We start from the raw sequence: 17,791 nt of genomic DNA, 5'->3' as shown, positions 1-17,791 counted from the left end.
TGTGAACGGCCTAGAGAGTCATTGGGGTGATCAATGGATTGTTGGTTCTCTCTGTCCTCCTGTGACCAGCATCACCCACCTTACCACCCCGCTCACCCTAAGGATTTCCGGTAAACACTCAGAAACCATCCAGCTTCACGTCATGAACAACCCCCACGTACCCATCGTCCTAGGATTACCATGGTTAATGCAACACAACCCCCACCTTAACTGGGCTGACAACACCATCCTAGGCTGGAGCCAGTCCTGCCTAGCTTCCTGTCTGAACTCCGCTCTGCCTCCTGCCAAACCACCGCAGCCTTCAGCCAGCGAGTTCCCTGACCTCTCTCACATGCCTATGGAATATCTGGATCTCAAACTTGTTTTCAGCAAGACCCAAGCAGTGTCCCTCCCTCCTCACAGACCCTATGACTGTGGAATTGACCTCCTACCCAGGACAGCGCCACCCAAAGGATGACTCTACTCTCTCTCTCTCTCTCTCTCTCTCTCTCGCCGAAAGGCAAGCCATGGAGAAGTACATCTCTGAATCTTTGGCAGCTGGGATCATCCGTCCTTCCTCTTCCCCAGCAGGGGCGGGATTCTTCTTCGTGGAAAAGGAGGACAAGTCACTCCATCCCTGCATTGACTATCGGGGTCTCAACACCATCACGGTCAAGAACCACTACCCACTACCACTCATGACCACGGCCTTTGAACTACTCCAGGGAGCCAAGGTATTCACCAAGCTAGATCTACGCAATGCATACCATCTCGTAAGGATCAGGGAGGGGGATGAGTGGAAGACGGCCTTTAACGCCACCACTGGTCACTACGAGTACCTTGTGGTCCCTTTCGGCCTGACCAACATGCCCGCAGTCTTCCAGGCACTCGTTAACAACGTCTTAAGGGACTTCCTAAACATCTTCGTTTTTGTGTACCTGGATGACATCCTGATCTTCTCCCGCTCCCTGGAGGAACATCGGTGTCACGTCTGGCAGGTCCTCCAGTGCCTGCTAGAGAACAAGTTGTTTGTCAAGGCGGAAAAGAGCGAATTTCACCAGAGCTCTGTCTCGTTTCTGGGATTCATCATCTCCCCAGCAAGGATCCAGATGGACCCCCTCAAGCTCGAGGCAGTTGCTGATTGGCCCACCCCATCTTCAAGACAAGAGCTCCAGCGCTTCCTAGGATTCATCAACTTCTACAGGCGCTTCATTTGCAACTTCAGCACGGTGGCAGGACCCCTCTCAGCCCTGACCTCGACCAAGACCCAATTCAAGTGGGGGGAGGAAGCAGATAAAGCCTTTTCCATGCTCAAGCACAGGTTTACCACAGCACCCATTCTCACCATACCCGATCCTACCAAACAATTTATTGTCAAGGTCGATGCTTCCGAGTCAGGGGTTGGAACTATACTATCCCAGAGGGCCAGTAACAACAAGGTCCACCCATGCTCCTTCTTCTCCAGCCGGCTATCCCCAGCCGAATGGAATTACGACATCGGCGCCCAAGAACTACTGGCTGTTAAACTAGCCTTGGAGGAGTGGAGGCACTGGCTCGAGGGGTCAGAGCTCCCCTTCCTAGTCTGGACTGACCATAAGAATCTGGAGTATCTCAAGTCTGCCAAACACCTTAATTCCCGTCAAGCCCGTTGGTCTCTCTTCTTCTCCCGGTTCAACTTCACGCTTTCCTACCGCCCAGGCTCCAAGAACGGCAAACCCAACGCCCTGTCCAGGATGTTTTCTTCCCACCAAGAGGAGTCTAAGCTGCCCGAAACCATCCTTCCTCCATGCTGCCTAGTGGGAGCCGCCATTCTAGAGGTTGAGACGCTCATGCAGAAGGCCTTGGAGCAGGACCCCGGTGAAGGTAACCCCAACAACATTCCTCCTAACCATCTGTTTGTTCCCTGTCCTGTGCGAACCCAGGTGTTGCAGTGGGGTCATGGCTCCAAGCTGGCCTGTCATCCAGGAGCCGCCCGAACCCTGGCACTCATCCAGCAGCGCTTTTGGTGGCCATCCATCAAAGAGGACGTCCAGGAGTTCGTGGCAGCCTGCGACACATGCTCCCAGAACAAGACAACCAATCGACCCCCTGCCGGCTTGCTAAGACCCCTCCCGACTCCACATCGACCTTGGTCTCACATCGCCCTGGACTTTGTCACAGGACTCCCCAACTCAGGTGGTAACACATGCATCCTTGCTGTCATTGACCGTTTCTCCAAGACCATCCATTTCATTCCTCTGCCTAAGCTCCCCTCAGCCAAAGAAACCACAGAATTACTCATCCACCACATCTTCTGCCTCCATGGACTACCCACCGACATCGTTTCTGACCAGGGCCCTCAGTTCACTGCACAGTTCTGGAGGGCCTTCTGCAAACTCATCGGGGCCACCTGTAGTCTCACCTCAGGCTTCCACCCACAGACCAACGGCCAGGTAGAATGGGCGAACCAGGCTTTGGAGGTTGCACTCAGGTGCATGGCATCCAGAGATGCCAGTTCTTGGAGTAAGTACCTACCCTGGATCAAGTACACTCATAACACTCTTCCTTCATTTGCCACAGGTCTCTCACCCTTCCAGTGCTCTCTAGGTTACCAACCACCACTCTTCCCTAAGCAAGAGGAGGAGGTTGCCGTACCCTCAGCCCAGACCTTCATACGCCACTGCAGGAGGACATGGGCATTGGCCCGGAGAAAACTCATTCACTCCGCCCTAGCATCCAAGAGGCAGGCCGACAAACGCCGCTCTAAGGCACCCACTTACCAGGTGGGGAAACGAGTCATGCTCTCCACACGCCATCTGCCACTCAGAACCGTCTCCTGCAAGCTGGCTCCCAGGTACCTAGGACCCTTCCTCATCAAAAAGGTAATCAACCCATGTTCCGTCAGACTGGCACTACCACTCACCATGCGATGCATCCACCCCACGTTCCACGTGTCACAGCTTAAGCCTCTGGTCTCTTGTTCTTTGCTTGTTCTTTCTTTTGTCCGATCCAGGACAGGAATTCCTTCTCACCCGTATTCACTTCCTGGTTTTCACTGCTGCGTATAAATAAGCCGTTCTCAGACTCAGACTTTGTCAGAACGTCTCGTTTGCTTCTCTAGCCATTTCTGTGCCTCTCTTGCTCCTTGTGGTTTTTCTCTTTAGCAATTTTTCTCTTGTCCATGGTTTTTGCACTAGCGTTTTTCTCGTTCTTGTTTTTTTGCACTAAGGGTCTTTTCTTGTTTATGGTTTTTGCACTAAGGGTTATTTCTGGTTCATGGTTTCTTACACTCAGGGTCTTTTCTTGTTTATGTTTTTTTTTTTTTGCGCTAGCGTTTTTGTCTTCGCCTGTCTCATGTTTTTGTCAAGTTGTTTGTTCTCATTTTGCCCGGACTACTTTTGCTATTTGTTCTTTGTCCTGTTTGTTTATCTTTTGCCACACCCTTTCTTCCCTGTATCATGTACTGGATTACTGTCTGTGTTCTGTTTTTGGATCCTAACTTCACCATACCTCCACCAGGCCTAACAGTTGAATTTAGTTTTAAATTTTGAAAAATGGATATCTAATGTGTTGAAAAATCCAGTGTGATAATTTACCTACTAATGGGGCAAACTGTAACAAGTGCAGACCCTCTAATTAACTGTCTATAACTTAATACTCAAATAAGATACAAAGATTTTAATAAATGTGTGAGACTTCTTTCTTTCATTTGGTGTAACTTTTATTCCATTGTAGGCAGCAGATATCCAGTGCTAATCGAGAATATTTACTCTTCACTAATAACTCAGCTTGATAAGTAGGTTGTTGTTTGGGTTGCTTTATGGCCTTTTAAGGATATAATACAAACCTAAACACCAAGTCTCTTATCAAGCTTTAGGTTTCTGTTTCCTGTTATCTCTTCCTGTACTGTATTCTACCTCTTTTCTACCTAAAAACAGTTGTTGACACTGAAGTCACTGACACAATATTAATTAAGTCACTGACAAAGCCATATTAATACTTAATGCACAAAAGATATTTCAGACAGGACATATAGAGTACTCTTTAGGTTGGAGCAGTAACATGGTTTCCATGGGATACGGCCCCTCCTGCGATACAGGCATCACACAGAAACTCGAGAAATGGCTTGGTATGTCTACTTCTTGTGCACTGACACAAAGGAACATGCCATCATTGTAACTGGCAATAGACAAACTAATGCAGAAATAAACGATGAAATTGATGAATGCATACAAGCGTAACTACACAACCAAACAAACAAACAAATAGAGAATTTGAAATACATATTAGGGCAGCATGGTGGTGCAGTGGTTAGCACTGTTGCTTCACAGAAAAAAGGTTCTGGGTTTGAACCTCAGGGCCAAATGGGCCCTTTCTGTGTGGCAGTGTGAGTTTCCTTCCTCAAACCAAAAACATGCAGATTAGGTTAACTGGCTACTCTAAATTACCAATAAGTGTGAGTGTGAATGGTTATTTGTCTCTGCAATAGATTGGTGACCTGCCCAGGGTGAACCCCGCCTCTTGCCTGAAGTACTTCAGCTGGGATTGCCTTCATCTTCCCCCATGAACCTGTCAGATAAGGGGTAAAGATCTCATCTCATCTCATTATCTCTAGCCGCTTTATCCTGTTCTACAGGGTCGCAGGCAAGCTGGAGCCTATCCCAGCTGACTACGGGCAAAAGGCGGGGTACACCCTGGACAAGTCGCCAGGTTATCACAGGGCTGACATATAGACATCCATTCACACTCACATTCATACCTACGGTCAATTTAGAGTCACCAGTTAACCTAACCTGCATGTCTTTGGACTGTGGGGGAAACCGGAGCACCCAGAGGAAACCCATACGGACACGGGGAGAACATGCAAACTCCGCACAGAAAGGCCCTCGCTGGCCACGGGGCTCGAACCCGAACCCTCTTGCTGTGAGGCAACAGCGCTAACCACTACACCACCATGCCGCCCCAGGGGTAAAGATAATGGATGGAAATATACATTCATTTAGTAGTAGTGATATATTTTTTGGACAAGTCAAATTGTTTGTTTATGGTTTGTTTGGAAAATAAAATCATTGTTCTTAAACAATTTTCAATTTAGGTCTGAGTCAATAGGGATGACTCTGTGTCAGCCCTGCGATAACCTGGTGACTTGTCCAGGGTGTACCCCGCCTCTTGCCCATTGTCAGCTGGGATAGGCTCCAGCTTGCCTGCAACCCTGTAGAACAGGATAAGCGGCTACAGATAATGGATGGATGGATGGATGGATGGATGGATTAGTCAATAGATGTCTGAATAGTTCTTTTTCTTTCTTATTTCTCAGCTTTGTTGTCTTACTCAGTAACATTTCACGACTCTTGCATGTTTTCCCTGTTGTCCTTCGGTATAGTATTTGAGCAGATGAAACCTCTACAGAACCTATATACAGATTATGCATTTTATGCAGTTACATAACATTACAGGCATTTAGCAGATGCTCTTATCCAGAGTGATATACAGTATACCCAGAACAGCCTGGGGAGCAGTTAGGGGTTAAGTGCCTTAAAGCCATTAAGCCATTAGGCCATGGCTTCCCCATGACATACAATGTGATTCAAAAGTCTTAGACTGTCATGTAAACCGAGGATTTTTTTTTTCCCATTTAAAATTAGAAATAAACAGAAGCTTTTAGGATTTTGAACAAAGAAAACAACGAAAGTAAATGTTCAATATCTTGAACATTTAATATTCATGATTCTATCCTATTTCTGTTTCTAGGTCCCTACATACATGTAAGCAAATTTGTGATATTAATCATGTTAACTGCTTTGTACAAAAGATCAGATTTTTCCTGATGCCTCACCTCTTCGACTGAAGCATGTGTTCAGACGACACCCTGATGGATTTGATCTAAAAATGGATGATAAGCTTTTGCACAAACCTGTTGACTCTATGCCAGTATGGGGATATACTAAATACTAAGAAACTCTGAAATTCATGTAAATATTTCCCCTTTTCACTCAAGTTGTTGTCAATAATTTTAAATTGTAATGAAAATTGTTGTATTAATTTAGAAAAGAAGTGGCCATTTTCACTAGTGGTCTCAGACTTTTGGACCCAACTGTATATTATGATAAGTTTGATTTAGCAAAATATCTTGAATATAGAAATTAATACATTAATATCATTGCTGTTATAATTTTTTGTTGTTGTAATAATTTTGAACAGCCATGCATTTTAACCTCCAGCAGAGGGCAATCTAACACCAATCCCTCTACCTCTTATTTCAATAATAACACCAATGCATTTGTGCAGTAATGAATCTCAGTTTTGTTTGTTTGTTATAATATAACTTCATTATTCTAAAACAGAGCAGTGACCTTATCGCATAAATACATGTATGATGACGGTTCTCATATTTTTTCAAAAATAAATGTAGGTATGTTGCCTGAAATTGGACTTGGTGCTCTTTACATGGATTACAAGAAAATGGCAAACTTTCATAACCTTCCTTCCCTTGACTTAACATTGAGGATGTCATGATGCAGTCTGCACATTGTCCATCTGTGCTCTGAAGCATCATCCGATAACTTTTGAAGCATCTGGCTATGCTTCATGGACTCCACTTTGAGAATAATGGTATTAAGAGTAATTCATTGTCTTCTATACTACATGAGCTTACTGAAGAAAAAAACTTGCTGCATCCATCTTACACACATGGACAAATGTAATATGGGAAGCCATGACCTAATGGTTAGAGAAGCAGCTTTGGGACCAAAAGGTCACCGATTCGATTCCCTGGACCAGCAGGAATGGCTAAAGTGCCCTTGAGCAAGGCACCTAACCCCCAACTGCTCCAGGCTGCTCTGGGTGTGTTGTACGTTGCTCTGGATAAGAGCGTCTGCTCAGTGCCTTGAACATCAGCAGTGGAATTGTACTTGACCAACTAAGGTAAAGATTGAATGAAGAATTTTATGTATATTTACTTGTAGGGGGAGGAAAAAAAGGAATCTTTTTAATACAAATAACTCCACCAGGAAATGGCACTAGCTAGTGTAGACTGTCTGGTGGCTGGTTTAGTTTCGCCCACTTATCACTTACATAAAATGAAACTTATTCTCTTCTGCTTCTGTGTAAAACATAAATGGGAAGTATATTGTGTGTCAACATTACTTGCCTAAATGTCATTGGTGTTTTCCTGGGCCATTAAAAGTTCCCTCTAGAGCTGAAATTGTACCTGGAGTTCTAACAGGAATAATGCCCATTTTCCACATATTGATCACATTCCCACATGCTAAAGGCTGTTTCTGTAAATGTCACAGCAAGTAAGGCACAATACTTTTATGCATGAGCCTTATGTAAGTGCAGTGTTTTGTTTTTTTTTAACCTGTCCTATATTCTGACCTAAATCACAAAAGAACAAGTGTTGCCAGGCAAAACAAACCTCGCCCGGTAGCACTTATGATGAATACGAAGGAAGATATCGTTAAAAAAATAGGTACATGTGGCTACTGCTTATAAATACAATTGTTTTCTGATACCATGTCCATACAGTAAATATAGCATATATATATATATATATATATATTTACTCTATGGGATAGTAGCCACAAAAATGAAGCGTAATCCAAAAAGGCTGACATACACACGTTGTCACCATGACCGAAACTCTTATTTCCAGGAAATGGCCCGGTGCTAGAGCTCAGTGGAACGCACTTTCCCTCTGTAATAAGCATAAACATGTCTGAAAGCAATTTCTTTAGTCTAGTCCATTTATTTCGAATGGCGAACCGAATTGTATACACTCACCGGCCATTTTAATCGGAACACATGTATGCGCAGTGCACAATTGTTACACTCTTACATTCTTACAGCACGCTGATGTAGTGGCTAGCACCTCTACTGTATATGAGGCAGTAGCCACAACAAAAACAATTTTGACCTTTTTGGTGACCTGGACCAGATGACCCTCAAAATGTTGGAGGTTCTATTTGAGACCAATGCCCATCTATCCTGAAAGTTTCATGAAGATTGATCCAGCCATTTTCCCATAATATCATTAACAAAAAAAATCAAGGAAACCCAACCAAAAACAATACTTCACCCCGCTTACTCTGTAGCAGGCGAGGTAATGATGATTTAAAAATAGGAACAAGCTTTGGGAAGAATACAAGCTTGAGGAATGTCATGGATGTTGTATCAGAGAGTGATGCATTTCTCTAAAACTCTCAGAATGAAATCTAGGGCGTAGAATCCAGTCTCCTGATTGTTAGGTCAGTGAAGTTTAGACAGATGGATATTACTGTGACATTTAAAATAGGACACAGAAATGTACATAAGGTACACCATGTGGGTGGTACGGTGGTTAGCACTGTCGCCTCACAGCAAGAAGGTTCTGGGTTCGAGCCCAGCGGCTGGGGGGAGCCTTTCTGTGTGGAGTTTGCATGTTCACTCCGTGTCTGCATGGGTTTCCTCTGGGTGCTCCGGTTTCCCCCACAGTCCCAAGACATGCAGTTAGGTTAACATGGAGTGGTCAATTTAGAGTCACCAGTTAACCTAACCTGCATGTCTTTGGACTGTGGGGGAAACCGGAGCACCTGGAGGAAACCCACGTGGACACGGGGAGAACATGCATACTCCGCACAGAAAGGCCCTCGCTGGCCACGGGGCTCGAACCCGGACCTTCTTGCTGTAAGGCGACAGCGCTAACCACTACACCACCGTGCCACCTATTATTATTATTATAAAAATGTCTTAAGTTGACTGTTTTTTCTACATTTTCTAATTTTTCTGTATATATTGATACATGTCCTTTCAGATAATAGCCCACAATGCTTTAAAGGTCCATTTAATCCATATCCTATACCCATCTCTCCTCACATCTGGTTTTAAGTTTATGCAAGAAGTAAGTTTCATTCTACGTCCTTTTGTTCTGAACCAGTTTCCACTGGAACGAGGGGAGTTTTCCTGTTTGCTTGTTTCCCTGCCATTTTGCAGCAGCAGGAACAAAAGCGAGCAGACGACCTGACTAAGCACACCCCCAGAGTAGTCCCTTGGAAATGGAGAGTGGCTTTACTGCATTGGAACACAGATTAGAAGAGCTGGCATTGGGCACGGGATAAAAACAAGGCCTGTTAACAGGAATGCAACAGCGTATTGAAAAAGCAGAGCTCAAAAGAGCCTAATACAGCCACCTCACTTACAGAGACAGAACCTGATCAGTCACTGTGTCTCATTCTGGCCTAAAAGTCAAAAGGGAAAGTCCGTACTAAGCCCTTGCAGTGGAACTGCTTGATATAAATAAATATGACTTAATGTGTGGAACACTGTGTAAGGGGACCCCAAAAAAACTTGGGAGAGAAAAAATGCTTTGGATGGGTATTTTTTTCATAAAGTTAAAACTGTGATGAACTGCAATGACTATGAAATGAATATAGTATTACACATTTATTATATGCATATATATACATCAGATGGTCTACTGTAACAAAATGAATATAAAGTTAGTTAAAATCATGTATAGATTTGATAGCCAATCTGAGACAAACAGCCATTCACACTCAAATTCACACCTACAGGCTATTTAGAATAACCAGTTGACCTAATCTGCATGTCTTTGTCATCTCATCTCATTATCTCTAGCCGCTTTATCCTGTTCTACAGGGTCGCAGGCAAGCTGGAGCCTATTCTATCCTACGGGCGAAAGGCGGGGTACACCCTGGACAAGTCGCCAGGTCATCACAGGGCTGACACATAGACAACCATTCACACCTACAGTCAATTTAGAGTCACCAGTTAGCCTAACCTGCATGTCTTTGGACTGTGGGGGAAACTGGAGCACCCGGAGGAAACCCACGCGGACACGGGGAGAACATGCAAACTCCACACAGAAAGGCCCTCGCCGGCCACGGGGCTCGAACCCGGACCTTCTTGCTGTGAGGCGACAGCGCTAACCACTACACCACCGTGCCGCCCCTGCTAGTCTTTGTATATTATAATTTTTAAATGGTCTCTTGCCTTCATGTTCCTTCATTTTTACCATGTGCCATAACTTTTAGACTCTGACCTATGTGTTTAAAACTTGAAATTACTGCTGAAATTATGTGTCATACTGCTGTATGAGTGTGAGGCACTTGAGAGCCACTTGAATGCATATTATGGAATAACTGTGTCTATCATCCAGTAGAGGGCATTTAACTTTTCTTTTCAGCCTTCCACAAATCGCTTGTATTGATATGTGAAGCTCAGGGTGCCAGTTTCCAAGTCAGGTGCTACATCACGCTCTGAAATGGCTTAATTTGTAATGATCTTCATGTATAAATTTATAAAGTGAAGTAAACTGCATTTAGAAACTGTTAGTTGCCTTGTCCGAGTTAAACGTTTTACACCTCAATTAACACAACAGAAAGTTAAATCCTGTTACCGTGTGTGTGAATAAAAATTGATAAGAATTTTCCCTCAAACTGATCTGTCTTGGGTTCTTAAATTTCTTCATTCTTACTGTGCTGTCTCAAGCGCTGTGGTTGTAAATTAATAAAACTAGTTTACACATTCAGTTGTCCATTGCCTATAGCATTCATCAATTGCGAGTCATGGGTATTCTTGACTTGCAAATGACGTTAAAGCAAAATAGAAACCCGGATGTCGGCCATGTTGGTGGATATACAAATGTTGGGTCAAGCGACATTCCATACAAAACGTGGTCATGCGTGCATAACTCTCTTTATTTTTCCACTGCTTTAAGCATTCTTTTAGCTATGCCATATCTTTGTGCTGTATATGGTTTTGGTCACAACAGTACTCGTGACTGTGGCACATTCTGATTTTTTTAAAATTCTGTCCGTGATTCGGAAAGAGGGTGAGGAAACTCTGAGGCTTTGTACGGAGAGGAGATGAGCATGGCTGAACAACATTGGCAGGGCTGATCTAACAGAGGCTAAAACCAAAACAGCTTGTGTTTGCAGTAACCATTTTATCTCAGGTGAGATTCAAAAGCTTTCTCAATAATATTATGGAAGAATTTTATTTCGTGTTGCTAGAATTGTTATAAAATTAGCGTTCTTTTGTCTTGGTTCAGTTGATCGTTGTTATAATTTTAACACGTGTATTACCATTTCGCTTCAAGGAGTGCCAGCAAAATTATATCATAGAAACAATCCAGACTGGGCACCCACTCAGAAAATGGGCTATGTTTCGTCCAAGGTCGGACTTGATTCTTCGGCAGCCAAACCAGATAGAACATGATATCTGGGTACTCAATGGTCAGTAGAAGCGTCTTATCTTCAGAAAAGTCTGACTTTTTTAAATAATATGGGTCAAAACCACACATATCTATCTTCTCTTTGTATTGAATCTTCGCTCGACTGTTCAAATCGTGGTAATACTGAGAAAATTCAGCATTGTTTACAGACATGCTTTCAGCGGCTGTCATCCTAGTTGCTTTGTAAATCCACCATCATGGCAGATGCTCATGACGTAGCACATTTTGATCATGTGGTTGCAAGTCATCTATGCAGGAGCCAATCCTAGCTGACGTTGGGTGTGAGACAGGGTAAACCCTGGACAGGTTTCTAATCTATAACAGGGCTAAATAGAGAGACAAACAACCATTCACACCTATGGGCAAACTAGAGTAGCCAGTTGACGAAATCCACATGTCTTTGGACTGTGGGAGGAAACCGGAGCACCCAGAGGAAACCCACATGAGCTCAAGGAGAAGATGCAAACTCCACACACAAAGGCCCCAATTGACTGGCAGATTTGAACCACTGTCATACAATGCACAACATGTAGTACACCAAAATAACAAAGATAGCAATGGTGTAATGACATATTATTTAGTACAATCGTATGCAACTTGGGGCAGAGCCCAAGTATTGGCAACTCACGATTCCTCAGTATTTCAGACATTTAATGATAATAATATTGTACATATCATAACCACCAACCAGTTAGCTCTTACATGCATCACAGATGCTGTGCTCATTCTGCAGTGTGCTGTTTATTTTAGCACAGTCATGATTGCTGAGCTCGAGTGGCCTCTTTCAGGTTCTTCCACTCATCAGTTCTATTGGGTGTTCTGGTAAGAATGACTAGATACTGACAATTTTGTCCCTGTAGAATTTCTCCTGTGCAGTGATAAGCATACAGTCATGGCTGAAAGTGTTGGCACCCCAGATTTTTTTCCAGAAAATTATTGCATTTACACAAGTTTTGTTATATACATGTTTATTTCCTTTGTGTGCATTGGATTAAAGCAAAAAGAAAAAGGAAAAAAAGCAAAATTTATATAATTTCATGCAAAACTAAAAAAAAAATGGGTCGTACAAAATTGTTGGCACCCTCAACTTAATATTTGGTTGCACACCCTTTGGAAAAAATAACTGAAATCAACCGCTTCCTATAACCATCAACAAGCTTCTTACACCTCTCAACTGGAATGTTGGACCACTCTTCTTTTGCAAATTGCTCCAGTTCTCTCATATTTGAAGGGTGCCTTATCCCAACAGCAATTTTAAGATCTCTCCACAGGTGTTCAATGGGATTCAGATCAGGACTCATTGCTGGCCACTTTAGAACCCTCCAGTGCTTTCTTTCCATCCATTTCTGGGTGCTTTTTGAGGTATGTTTGGGGTCATTGTCCTGCTGGAAGACCCATGACCTAGGACGCAAACCCAGCTTTCTGACACTGGGCCCTACGTTGCGACCCAAAATCCCTTGATAATCTTCAGATTTCATGATACCTTGCACACAGTCAAAGCATCCAGTGCCAGAGGCAGCAAAACAACCCCAAAACATCTTTGAACCTCCACCATATTTGACTGTAGGTATTGTGTTCTTTTCTTTGTAGGCCTCATTCCGTTTTCAGTAAACAGTAGAATGATGTGTTTTGCCAAAAAGCTCTATCTTGGTCTCATCTGTCCACAAGACATTTTCCCAGAAGGATTTTGGCTTATTCACGTACATTTTGGCAAACTGCAGTCTAGCTTTTTTATGTCTCTGTGTCAGCAGTGGGGTCCTCCTTGGTCTTCTGCCATAGTGTTTCATTTCATTCAAATGTCGACAGATAGTTCACGCTGACACTGATGCATCCTGAGTCTGCAGGAGAACTTGAATACATTTGGAACTTGATTGGGGCTGCTTATCCACCATTCGGACAATCCTGCGTTGCAACCTTGCATCAATTTTTCTCTTTCATCCTCGTCCAGGGAGATTAGCTACAGTGCCATGGGTTTGGAACTTCTTGATGTTGCGCACCGTGGACAAAGGAACATAAAGATCTCTTGAGATGGCCTTGTAACCTTGAGACTGTTGATATTTCTCCACAATTCTGGTTCTCAAGTCCTCAGACAGCTTTCTTCTCCTCTTTCTGTCCTCCATGTTTAGTGTGGCACACACAGACACACAATGCAAAGATTGAGTCAACTTCTCTCCTTTTTATCTGGTTTCAGGTGTGATTCTTATATTGCCCACACCTGTTACTTGCCACAGGTGAGTTTAAACGAGCATCACAGGCTTGAAACTAAATAATTTACCCACAATTTTGAAAAGGTGCCAATAATTTTGTCCGGCCCATTTTTGGAGTTTTGTGTGAAATTCTCATCTCATTATCTCTAGCCGCTTTATCCTTCTACAGGGTCGCAGGCAAGCTGGAGCCTATCCCAGCTGACTACGGGCGAAAGGCGGGGTACACCCTGGACAAGTCGCCAGGCCATCACAGGGCTGACACATAGACACAACCATTCACACTCACATTCACACCTACAGTCAATTTAGGGTCACCAGTTAACCTAACCTGCATGTCTTTGGACTGTGGGGGAAACCACACGGACACGGGGAGAACATGCAAACTCCACACAGAAAGGCCCTCGCCGGCCACGGGGCTCGAACCCGGACCTTCTTGCTGTGAGGTGACAGCGGTAACCACTACACCACCGTGCCGCCGTTGTGTGAAATTATGCAAATTATTTTTTTTTCTCTGTTTTTTTTGTATTGTTTCAATACACAAAAAGGAAATAAACATGTGTTTAAAAAAACATGAGTAATTGCAATCATTTTTTGGGAGAAATACTTCATTTTCTGGAAAAAAAATCTGGGGTGCCAACACTTTCGGCCATGACTGTATGTACTTCAGCACATTTCGAATGGGTGTTATTCAGCAGGCCCTTGAGGGAATTTGAATACAGTGTTACTTGGCTATGAAGTGTGTATCAAGCCTGGTTCAGAAGTCGCTCTATATAATCCAGGGCCTTAGGCTGCTGCAACCCCCTGAGCATTCATCCCCAGTCTCAACAATCATCCATTTAAGATTCTATTTCATTCAATCAAATTTTTTATTTGGATAGCACTTTAAACAAGGTACATTGTCATAAAGCAGCTTTTATATGTATATATATATATATATATATATATATATATATATATATATATATATATATATATATATATATATATATATATATATCGACGGTGGGCTTCTTTTGTTTTTTTCCCACCTGAATGGAAAGTGCCTGCACTGCAAAAAATGATCTCTTGTTGAGAGAAAATATCTTTAATATGGGTGAATTTATCTATTATTTCTTATTAGAAGTTTACTAGAACTCAAATATAAGATTATTTAGCTTACTTTGAGACGTTTTTACTAATTTCAAGCCTTAAATTTTCTTATTCTATTGGCAGATAATTTTGCTTCTTTCTAGAATTGAATGCTTAAAATGAGCAAAATTATCTGCCAATAGAATAAGAAAATTTAAGGCTTGAAATTAGTAAAAATGTCTCAAAGTAAGCTAAATAATCTTATATTTGAGTTCTAGTAAACTTCTAATAAGAAATAATAGATAAATTCACCCATATTAAAGATATTTTCTCTCAACAAGAGATCATTTTTTGCAGTGTGATAATAGAGACCAGTGTATTGATGCACAGCATGAGCATGTGAGCAATGTGTGTGGTTGCACAGTGTGAGCAGTGTGTGTAGCTGTACATAAGTAGTGGCTATGATAGCTGAGCCAACCTTCTACTTTCAGTGTTAAAAAGCCCAAGAAAAAAAAACAAGCAAGCTGAAGGACAAGTAAAAAAAAACAAACAAAAGCAAATAAAAAAGCAGATCTTTCTGCTAGAATTGTTAAGACAGATTGTTAACTAGGGAGTGATTTTAAGCGAAATACCTGCATAAGCATGTCTTTCATGTTTTTGTAATTTATGTACATTTTCATTCTGAATAACGTTTATTATGTTTTTTGTCAAATGGGAGTGCAAATTTTTGTAGACAGTGAAGCAGTTGTGTCCCTCCCTACTTCTTCACAGTCTGTTACGCTTCAAGGTCTCGCTGGCAGCTTTCTCTTTCATAAATTCCTGACTGTTGCTATGCAGCTAGGTGACTCATGTTTAGCTGTATCGTCATTAATAACAATGCTGCTGAAGTTTTTGAGATGAGTATTTTTTAAAATTCTTTTTAAAAAGCAGATATTCTTCTTGTGGGTGGCACGGTGGTGTAGTGGTTAGTGCTGTCGCCTCACAGCAAGAAGGTCCTGGGTTCGGGGCCGGCGAGGGCCTTTCTGTGTGGAGTTTGCATGTTGTCCGCGTGGGTTTCCTCCGGGTGCTCCGGTTTCACCCACAGTCCAAAGACATGCAGGTTAGGTTAACTGGTGACTCTAAATTGACCGTGAATGTGAATGGTTGTCTGTGTCTATGTGTCGGCCCTGTGATGACCTGGCGACTTGTCAAGGGTGTACCCCGCCTTTTGCCCGTAGTCAGCTGGGATAGGCTCCAGCTTGCCTGCGACCCTGTAGAAGGATAAAGCGGCTACAGATAATGAGATGAGATATTCTTCTTGTTGAAAATGTGAAACATAGTTTTGGCTCTCTAGCTCATAAACCAATTTTGCTCTTGTTAGGCATTAGCAAAATGGAGATGGTAATATACTAATCAATTCCAGAAGCACTCCTTTTTTTCTGGACAGATGAGTTGGACATAGCCTTCACTTTCATGACATCCTTTCTAGCCACGAGCTCTGCACTGTGTCATGCTGACCCCATCATTTGTGGGTCTCCTCGTATTATGCTTTTTGTGTCAGTTTCAGCATGGGTCTATTATAGGAACTCCCTGAAATTTTGTAACAGTGGAGTATTCACCAAACTCCATTACGCAAGCTTGCTCATAGTAGCCCTTACTCTCAGAAGTAGCCAAATGACTCTGCATGTCATACTTTTTGTAAAGGCTTTGTGTGTTTGATTTTTGGAAGCATTTTGAACAGGACATCTTTCCTGGTTTTTGTTAAATTTCTATATTACATCAAAATGTTTCAATGCTGTTTCAGGCCAGAAACATCTGCTCATCCATCCCAGCCGATGATGATGATGATGAGTTTATTTAGTAAAATACAAGTATAGTGCACATTAAAGTACATGGATAGCACAATAAAGTGTAAACACTTATTTCCATTGTGGTCCAAGTACATCAAGTGCCAAAAAAGGAGCTATAAACAAAAGAGGGAAGAAGGAAGAAAAAAAGATGTACAGGAGGTATACAAAATAAAATATGGCATGAACTAGAAGGTTAAAGGAACAGTCCACCGTACTTCCATAATGAAATACAGTGGTGCTTGAAAGTTTGTGAACCCTTTAGAATTTTCTATATTTCTGCATAAATATGACCTAAAACATCATCAGATTTTCACACAAGTCCTAAAAGTAGATAAAGAGAACCCAGTTAAACAAATGAGACAAAATATTATACTTGGTCATTTATTTATTGAGGAAAATGATGCAATATTACATATCTGTGAGTGGCAAAAGTATGTGAACCTTTGCTTTCAGTATCTGGTGTGACCCCCTTGTGCAGCAATAACTGCAACTAAACGTTTGCAGTAACTGTTGATCAGTCCTGCACACCGGCTTGGAGGAATTTTAGCCCGTTCCTCCGTACAGAACAGCTTCAACTCTGGGATGTTGGTGGGTTTCCTCACATGAACTGCTCGCTTCAGGTCCTTCCACAACATTTCCATTGGATTAAGGTCAGGACTTTGACTTGGCCATTCCAAAACATTCACTTTATTCTTCTTTAACCATTCTTTGGTAGAACGACTTGTGTGCTTAGGGTCGTTGTCTTGCTGCATGACCCACCTTCTCTTGAATTCAGTTCCTGGACAGATGTCCTGACAGTTTCCTTTAGAATTCACTGGTATAATTCAGAATTCATTGCTCCATCAATGATGGCAAGCCGTCCTGGCCCAGATGCAGCAAAACAGGCCCAAACCATGATCCTACCACCACCATGTTTCACAGATGGGATAAGGTTCTTATGCTGGAATGCAGTGTTTGTCTTTCTCCAAACATAACGCTTCTCATTTAAACCAAAACGTTCTATTTTGGTCTCATCCATCCACAAAACATTTTTCTAATAGCCTTCTGGCTTGTCCACGTGATCTTTAGCAAACTGCAGACGAGCAGCAATGTTCTTTTTGGAGATCAGTGGCTTTCTCCTTGCAACCCTGCCATACACACCATTGTTGCTCAGTGTTCTCCTCATGGTGGACTCATGAACATTAACATTAGCCAATGTGAGAGAGGCCTTCAGTTGCTTAGAAGTTACCCTGGGGTCCTTTGTGACCTCGCTGACTATTACACACCTTGCTCTTGGAGTGATCTTTGTTGGTCGACCACTCCTGGGGAGGGTAACAATGGTCTTGAATTTCCTCCATTTGTACACAATCTGTCTGACTGTGGATTGGTGGAGTCCAAACTCTTTAGAGATGGTTTTGTAACTTTTTCCAGCCTGATGAGCATCAACAACGATTTTTCTGAGGTCCTCAGAAATCTCCTTTGTTCGTGCCATGATACACTTCCACAAACATGTGTTG

The sequence above is a fragment of the Neoarius graeffei genome, chromosome 5 (genome assembly GCF_027579695.1).
Source record: "Neoarius graeffei isolate fNeoGra1 chromosome 5, fNeoGra1.pri, whole genome shotgun sequence".
NCBI lineage: Eukaryota > Metazoa > Chordata > Actinopteri > Siluriformes > Ariidae > Neoarius > Neoarius graeffei.
Note: the sequence above shows the minus strand (reverse complement) of the source record.